We start from the raw sequence: 8,714 nt of genomic DNA on the forward strand, positions 1-8,714 counted from the left end.
GTAGAATTGATTTTGTTAATGCACCCAATTTGAGTTTCCTCCTAGTGGGCTAATATTTGTGAACTAAACACATAAGCAATGGATGTGTAAACCATAATGTCCATGTACCAATTAGTGATATATTCAGTGACTGAAATACCAAAGCTCCCCATCCTGTTAACAAGACACTTAGGAAACTGAGTTAGTCAGAATAGGTGGCTTGGTGCTTGTTGATTTAGAACAATGGGATTTGAGTGGCCTTGAAGGAGATGGTTTACTTTCCTCCATGGGAGAGAAGAATTCTGGGGCCACTAGATACTAGAATATTGCTGCCTAGAATACTACTGAGTGAATGAACCAATGAGAATGTTCTAGTATTTGGGCACACATTTTCTAACTTCTTTCTTACATTATAACTTTCTTCAGTTACATTTCACATCAGAGAAACCCTTGTTGACCTTGTTTGGACTTGGATTTTCATGGTAAGTTCAGACATGAAACACAGATCCTACAATTTATAGTAAAACTTATCAAAACCTGTCAGGTCACAGGACTGAATGAAAACCATGTGTAGGTCAGTATATAATGAAGAACTAAACTGAATAATATGAAGTGTCAAAATGCATTAGTACTAGAGAGACAGCAGAGGAATGATCTGGGCTTCCATTCTGTGCAACAAACAGTTTTGTGCACATACTATGTATCAGGGACAAGTTCATACGTTCAGGGATACTATGATGAGCAAGACACGGCTCTTGCTGTCAAAGAGCTCAGAGGCTTGGGTGATGGGTTGTATGCAAATGTGCTGTTACAATGCACCCAAAACATGCGATGATAAAAACACATAGAAGATCTAGAAATGGTACATACTGAAGGGATGCACAATAGGGTTTTAGAAGATAAATAGGAGTTTGTTGGGCTGACAAGACAGAGAAGGACACTCCAGAAAGAAGAAATAATATGGGTAATGACATGGAAGAATGAAATTACATGAAGTGTTTGATCATATGAAGGAGCATGAAGTTAGTGACAAGAAATACGGGTGAAGAATTCATTAGATCCACTCAGAAAGGACCTTCCTTGCAGGCATCAAAGGAGTCTGGACTCTAGTTTGTGGGTCAGAAGTTCTCAGGTGGGGTTTTGGATCTATGGGTTTATTGCAACCTACTATGTACTGGGATAGTAGAGGACAAAAGTGTTGTTTTGCTGGTGGAGTAAAAGTTGAGCATGGACCACAGTTTGTCTTGTACCTGAATATCCTATAAGAAATCTGGTCTGCTTATGAGAGATCTGTTTATGGAAACGCTTTTTTCCCCCCAAGTGTTTAGGGGCTGAAACAGCTATTATAGGTGAGAAGGAGCCAGTGAAGGAATTTAATAGGAGACTGGCATGGTCGGATGGGTGTTTTAAAGGAATCACTCAGACCAGATTGGAAGGGACCATAATGGAGTAGGAAGACTTGATAGGGAATGATCACAAGAGTGCAGGCAAAAGACAGCAAAATCTCACACCTTAAGTTCAGATCCTTAGAGGTGGGTGGGTGGCCAGAAATGAGGGTGTGGATCTGCATTCCACAGGTAGTTAGGATTAAAATTATTAGGACTTGGTGATGGATTGGTATGTGGGTTGGGAATGGGTGACACAAAGGGTAGAGTTGAGGAATTCTCCATGTTTCTGGCTTGGGTAATAACATAATGTAGCAAGAGGGCTAATGTGGAGAAATGATGAGTTAGGTTTTTTGCCTCTACTCTTTCCATGTACTTGTTGGGGCTAGCAGTATAAACTGAACTTCATCAAAATCTGAAAGTTAAATTATGAGATAATTCAGGAAGAAGGGGTAAGGGAGAATTGCTGAGAAAATGCGGTGGGAAAGAAAAACAGATATGGGAGGAACTTGCTCAAAGGAGAAAATTTAAAGTCCATGAGACCAGACGTAATTCTTCAGGGGCTCTCCAGCCAAGACACTGGGGTCCCCAAGATCTAGTGATGACCTCTCAAAATCTTAGACTCTCATATTTCTCCTTCCTTCCTTCCTTCCTTCCTTCCTTCCTTCCTTCTCAGAGAGAGAGTACACAAAGAGATACACAAAGAGGGGAAGCGTCAGTCAGAGGGAGAAGCAGTCTCAATGCAGGACTGGATCCCAGGACCCTGGGATCATGACCTGAGCCAAAGGCAGACACTTAACCTACTGAGCCACCCAGGCTTCCCTTAGACCCCCATATTTCATCCTTGGGTAAGTCCAGTGCAAATTTGATGCTAGGTACTTATCGAAGTATTCAGAAGGATGAAAATCTACAAATAAAACCATATGATAAAAATTCTTCCATCCCCTACCACCAAGTTCCCTTTATCTGGGGCAACTGTAGTTTCTTGGATATCCTTCCAAAGGTATGTGCATATGCACATGCGAGTAAAAATATACTTAAATATTTATTCTCTTTTCTCAGAGGTACTACCACCCTGGCTTCCCCACAACCCTCACCAGAACCGCACGTTCTTCAACAGATGAACCTTTTGGAATTTGGCTGTGGCTTCTGCCCACATGCCACAGTCTATGAGCCAGTTTTAGCCTTTTGCCCTTCCCTTAAGCTGCCTGCACCCAGCTCCTTCCCCTGGGTCTGGATCCATGTGTCTCACTCCTAATATTTCAGCTGGAGGGACAGAATCATTCCATAGACCCTTGGAATTCCTTTTGGGTCATTCTTCTTCCTTGAATGGTCACAGTGTCACAGACATCAGTTCACTGTGGAAGGTCACTCTTCCAAAATTCTAAACTGGCCAAAGTTTCTTTTTATAATTGTCTGGCTTGAACATAACCATATCTCTAATCGAGTTCTGAGATTCATCCAACTCTGAAGAAGAATGACCATCCCACCTTCTCCCTTTCTCCCACACTGAGTGCCTCTTCTCCTACAATTCCAGGCCTCAGACAATCATCTAGCGCCCGTGGGGGGAAAAAGCAGAACCCAGCAGCTCTGCCTGCAACCTCTCAGCAACTAGTTCAGCTTAGCTCAGTTCTGCCATCTTCACTCCCTCCCTTGGGGGAAGGAGAGTCTTCACTAGCCTCAGGGGCTGTTCACTAGCCCTTGGGAGAGAAAATTCCAAAGATGATCTTGAGCCAGAGCTTAGGGCTTTGTATGGAATTTTAGGAACCATAACCTCCCAGGATAGTCTTCATTAGAATGTCGGTCCCTAGGAGGGACTATGAGGAAGTCTCATTCAACTACTCTGCTCTATCAAACACGTGTGTGGATATTTTAACAGGGGCTTTATGGACATTGATAAGAGTTTACTTTGCAAAGGAATATTCTTTCTTTAGGTCAGTTATTCTAAAGGTATCAGTCTCTGCTTTATAACAAAAATTAAAACAATATGCTTTTACTGTCAGGAAAAGAAAAGAATAGATGGTAAATCTTGCAATCACGTATAATTAAAACAAATCAACACAGTGCCTTAACTGCAATATAAAGGAGACACAAAAGGGAAAATACCGGTAATCATATCATCTATATTTTGCTCCGTAACTTCTCAGACAGGACTGTGTTAGAAAACATAATGAAGCATTAGATGTTTGCACCAACAGATGGAATCGCCATTTGTGCAGTCAGCTACAAATGCAGGTTGACACAGTTCTGCTGTACTGGCAATCTAAATACTGTGAGCAATTTTGTCATTGACCAACACAATTTTCCTAAAAGGTGAAAATTCCTGTAAGCTTTCTAATGAAAAGAAAATATAGTCTTCTCTTGATTTACACAGCTGTTGCATTTTCCAACAACTCTGTTGTTGAGAATAGAAAACTGAGTAAAACCACTTTGTGTGTGTATGTGACATGGAGTTGGGTTCTGGGATGGGCCATTATAAATGGTGGGACATCCAAAAGTTGTTCAGGAAGTCTAGCATAATCTGGATCATGCTCACTAAGTGTCAGTAGCTGCACCTCCCCCGCCCCCCCATCACAGTGACAAGCATAAAAATGACTCTGCAGATTTCCGAAAGATTTCTAGGGCAATACTGTTGCTTTCTTTCTTTCTTTTTTTGGTGCTAAAAGGTGGTTTTATTAAAGCACAAGGACAGGACTGGTGGGCAGAAAGAGCTGCTGCCATTACTGTTGCTTTAGGACACTTGGAAACTGGGACATTTTTAGAGCACCCATTGGAGAATACGAGGCACATATTTTCAGTTGTTCTCTCTGTCTCTCTCTCTCTCTCTCTCTCTCTCTCTGTGTGTGTGTGTGTGTGTGATGTACCCATGGAGTGGGAGACGATGTGGAAAAGCTATATCTCCATCTCAGAGATAGACCCTGATTTGTGTGACTATTTCCATTAGTTTGTTTCATTTACAATTTAAGAAACTTACTCCTTTAAAAGAAAAAGGAAGAGAAAGAGAAGAATCAAGAACAAATTCCTGAGACCATTTTCCTAAGGACAGAAAAGAAAGAGAAATCAGTAAAGTGTACAAGAGCAGTCGCGGAGGATAGTAGAAATGAGAGTGTGATGTCATGGAAACCAAGAGGGAAGGAGAGCAGTCCAAGAAACAGTGAGGAAGAGAGGTCAAGTGTGAGCAGAAGGTTCCTGGAGGAGCGACACATTGAGAAGAGCCTAGACATGAGCAGGACTCAGGCAGGTGAAAGGGTTGAAGAGGACACTACTGGCCCCTTCCCTTGGGAAGAGGACATGGCTAATAGGCTGGCTAGAGCAGGAGGCCAGAGAAATGGTCTATAAAGTTGCTGGAGTCGCAGGCATCTTGTGCCAGATGAAAGGGAGGGTAAAGATGCCCACAAGACATTTGGGTGGCGCCAGCAATTTTTGGTGTTTGTTGGAAGGATGGATACCTGAGCTGCTCTGGGATGCTCTGTGTCACTGTGTTGCCCCTCCCATATCTGCTGGAGGGAATGTGGCACTCCCTGTCACCCATTATCAGAAAAATGGAGCCGTCTTAGTCAACTTATGACCTTCCCAGGTTCACCTTGGGTTATTCCCACCCTTCCCTCACCACCACGCCCAGTTTCCAATCTGTCAATAGGCTCTCTTTGTTCTAAGTAGTATAGAGTGTCCTCTGCTGGTGTAAAGGCTCCTTTACACACATCGATGGGACCTAGATCAGTTATGGCAAGGTAGTCGTTCCCAAGGGGTAGTGAGGGTGAAGATCATGTAATTTGAGTATGTCAGAAAGTTCTTGGGAATAATAAAAAGATGTTTTTCTTGGTTCTGTTCTGATAGTTATAAAGACATAAGCAGCTAAATCCTAATCCTCTTGGTACAGAGAGTCTTTGGTAGTGGGTAAAATGTATTGCACACCCCCCTCCCCCCGCAGTGTGGCATTCAATCCTGAGCATTTGGAAAGTTTGAGGGATTCCCTGAAAAGCTAGTGTGAACTCAGGGGCAAGAACTGAGGCAAAGGAAGGACTTGAAAGGAGATCAAAGATGACTGAGGGTGGGCATGACGGTCACTTTCACTGAAGATGGACCAAGCCATTGTTGAAGGAAGAGATTGAGGCCTGCTCTCGCTTGGCAGTGACACCCTGTGAAAGATGAGATGACAAGTTAATTTCTGCTAGAGATACATGAGTAGACTGGCCTTTCCTGGGCAGGGGTACTTCAAGAGAGAGTCAGCTATGAATGGAACCACTTCCAACCTTGAGACCTCCTTCTTCCTTCCCTCATAATTTCCCCAAATCCTCCATATTCTTCTTCCTCTCTTCTTTTCCCCAAGTCTCAGATTCAACTTCCAGAATATTTTGACTCGTTATTTAAGAAAGTATAAAAGTGAGATCTTGGTTTGAACTGATCAGTTAGGTGATTTGGAGACTATTTTTGTTTGTTTAGTTGAGAAAATGCCAGAATTCCATCCTTGGGCATGGGTTGTTGGGTGTGCATAGGCAAGGACTGCAGTGAGGCCATCTTGCCCCTCCTCTAGCTACATCCAGGTGTTCTTAATTAACCTCAGTTATTTGGAAAACGAGAAGGGGTGTGGGGATGGGCGGGTCTCTGGCTTAGCTTTCTGGACCAACAACCAATGCATTTCTACTCTCCTCGTTCCTACTCTGTATGCAACAGGGTAGTTGATTAGTCCCTTTTATTACCAACCTTAACATTTTTCCTGTTGTCAGCACAGTTGATTCCCTTTTGTTCTATACCTGGTGGAACTGGAAGAACATTCTAGGCAAGCAGAAGACAGTGTGCTACCTCAGTGTCCCTGAAGAAAGCTCGAGACATTCCTGCTGTTGAAAGCATTCCTATCAACACCAGCAGGTTAACATTTGAGTGTCTTCACTCACAGTGTGCTCACTGCTAGGGTGTGCTTAGGATTGGAGAAACTCCTCTGGGCTCCAGGGGAAGTGCCAAGTTTTGGTTGCCTTCTCCTCTGTAATCCTCTCTCTTGGCTTGATAATGCATAAACAAGGTTTCCATGGTGAGGACATCAGCCTTTGAAGCAAGGCTCTGTAGTAGGAGCCTCATGTCTCCTCATTGGTACTTGTGACCTACCACGTGCTACCGCAGGGAGGACTGTCCCTGGCAGGACCAGGGCGAGAAATGAAGTACATCCCGTGGCAGGACAATCACCAGCTTGTGGTTATTGAATGTCTGATGGAGTGACGGTTGGACAATCTTGCCCCTGGACCCAACTGATTAGCCTCTTCCTGGGCCATCCACAGAGGTGTGGATAGGAAGGAGGAGGTGGTTTGATGCCTTAACAGCCTTGGGGAAGTGTTACCATGAAAGATTTAACATCCTGGAAAGGATGACACTCCTATTTACTTCCTATTTTCCTTCATTGTGGGTAATTGAGCGTTGATTGTGGTATCTATTGAGCCCTCACAGCTGGTTTACCTGAGGCGTTTTCTGGCTGGAAATTCCGTGCTGTCAGGGGTAGGTGGGTCTGTGGCAAGGCTTGTGGGGTGGGTTCTTCTTCTGTCACGGGACCTTGACAAGTCACTGAGCTCGTTTCTTCTCACAAATGAAGGTATTGGTTGGAGTGGTTTTTAACCTGTTTCTGAGCTGTTAATCCAGATACTGGAACAGAGTGGAGAGCCTTTCAGAGGGGCAGAGAACTCTCTTCCAGTCTCTGTGTGGGGAGCAGGCATTAGGCAGAAGAGGGTGCAATGAGCAGAAATGGGGCTCACAGAGGGATGTGGATGGAGCCTGCTTGGACTTGGTACAAGTCCCAAGTCTGCCACATTACTCACCTGGTGACTGCAGGTAAATCTCTTAGTACCTTAGAGGCTCAGTTTGCTTATGTGTGAAGTGGGCATAACAGTACCTGCCCTGTTTACTTCAGATTATGAAAGCGAAGTGACATCTGTGAGGGCGATCTGATCTGTTACAGGGAGGGCGCATCACTACTACTGTCCTTCGTCCTGGAGAAAGCTCTTGAATGTGAGGTGGGGCCAGTGGGCAGCCACATATCTGGAGTGCCTGGAGAAGGTTACTTCCTTGGGGACCAAGGTGTAGTCCTGTCTCTCATTCTTCCCTATGGCTTTGTTCTTATGGGTCTTGGAGCATTCAAGAATCTTCCTTTTAAAAGAATTACTCATCCATGGGGTGGTTTCATCTCCTAGAATTGATACCTCTAGCTCTGCAATGAGTGGCTGGTTAATACCTGAGTGGGGCTGAGCTGACTGCCAGTGGGGACCCAGCTGGAGAAGGGACAGGAACATAGGGAGCAGGGGACTGGGCGGTGGTCTTGAGAGCAGGGTTGGGTGGTGCTGTTGTTTTTATTTTATTTATTTCACCACAGTGTTGACATTTCTAGACATCTGTGACTGCTGTGGGCAATGGGAAAGCAGAAACACGGGCTTCCTGCTGGAAATTGTGCTAAGTGCCACATACATTATTCCATTTATTTTCATGTCAACTCTCTGAAGTAAAGACCACCATCTTGCCCTCTTTACAGATGAGGAAATAGGGGCCACTAAAGGGAAGGTAACCCTCTTAAAGTCACAGAGCTGATAAGTGGTGGGGCTGGGATTCACTGAAGGCATGTGACACACATCCATGTCCTTAACCAGCATGTGATGTAGCCTTTGTGTGTTACACAGCACTCCATGGGGATCACTTATGACCATGGCTTTTCTGCCCCTGAACACAGAATCCCTCAGAACCCTTTCTTTTCCCTCCCTCTTTCCTTCCTTCCTTTCTCTCTCTCTCTCTCTCTCTCTCTCTCTTTCTTTCTTCCTTCCTTTTCTTAAGGGTTTTTATTTATTTGACAGACAGAGAGCAAGAGAGAGCACAAGCAGCAGGAGACGGGGAGGGAGAAAAGCAGACTCCCTACTGAGCAGGGATCCCAAAGTGGTGCTCAATCCCAGGACCCCAGGATCATGACCCGAGCTGAAGACAGATGCTTAACTTACTGAGCCACTCAGGCACCCTGCTCAGAATCTTTTTTGTTCGGAGACTGTGGTCACTTTTTCCATGGAGTCAGAGAGGGAGGACAAGACCGAAGGGATAGGAGGGGCTCCCAAAGGCCCCATTTTGGAAGCCTGAGTTTCTACAACCCAGTTAGAACAGGGCAGCTTGACCTTGGACCCAGTCTCAGAAGTTCCCTCTCATGCTGTTTCCCTACCAGGAGCCTCACAATGGTTGATAAGGAGGCTTGTTCTCTATGCTCTTTAAAGGGCCCCTGGTCTGCCTGGGCACAGAGGAGACTGCTTTCCCCAGTGTCAAGCAGAGAGCCAAGTGCTGTTGCTAAAACCCCAGTGAGGACACCTCCCAGCCTCAGCAGTAGCATAACTT

The sequence above is a fragment of the Lontra canadensis genome, unplaced genomic scaffold (genome assembly GCF_010015895.1).
Source record: "Lontra canadensis isolate GAN:19392208 unplaced genomic scaffold, GSC_riverotter_1.0 scaffold59, whole genome shotgun sequence".
Taxonomy (NCBI): Eukaryota; Metazoa; Chordata; class Mammalia; order Carnivora; family Mustelidae; genus Lontra; species Lontra canadensis.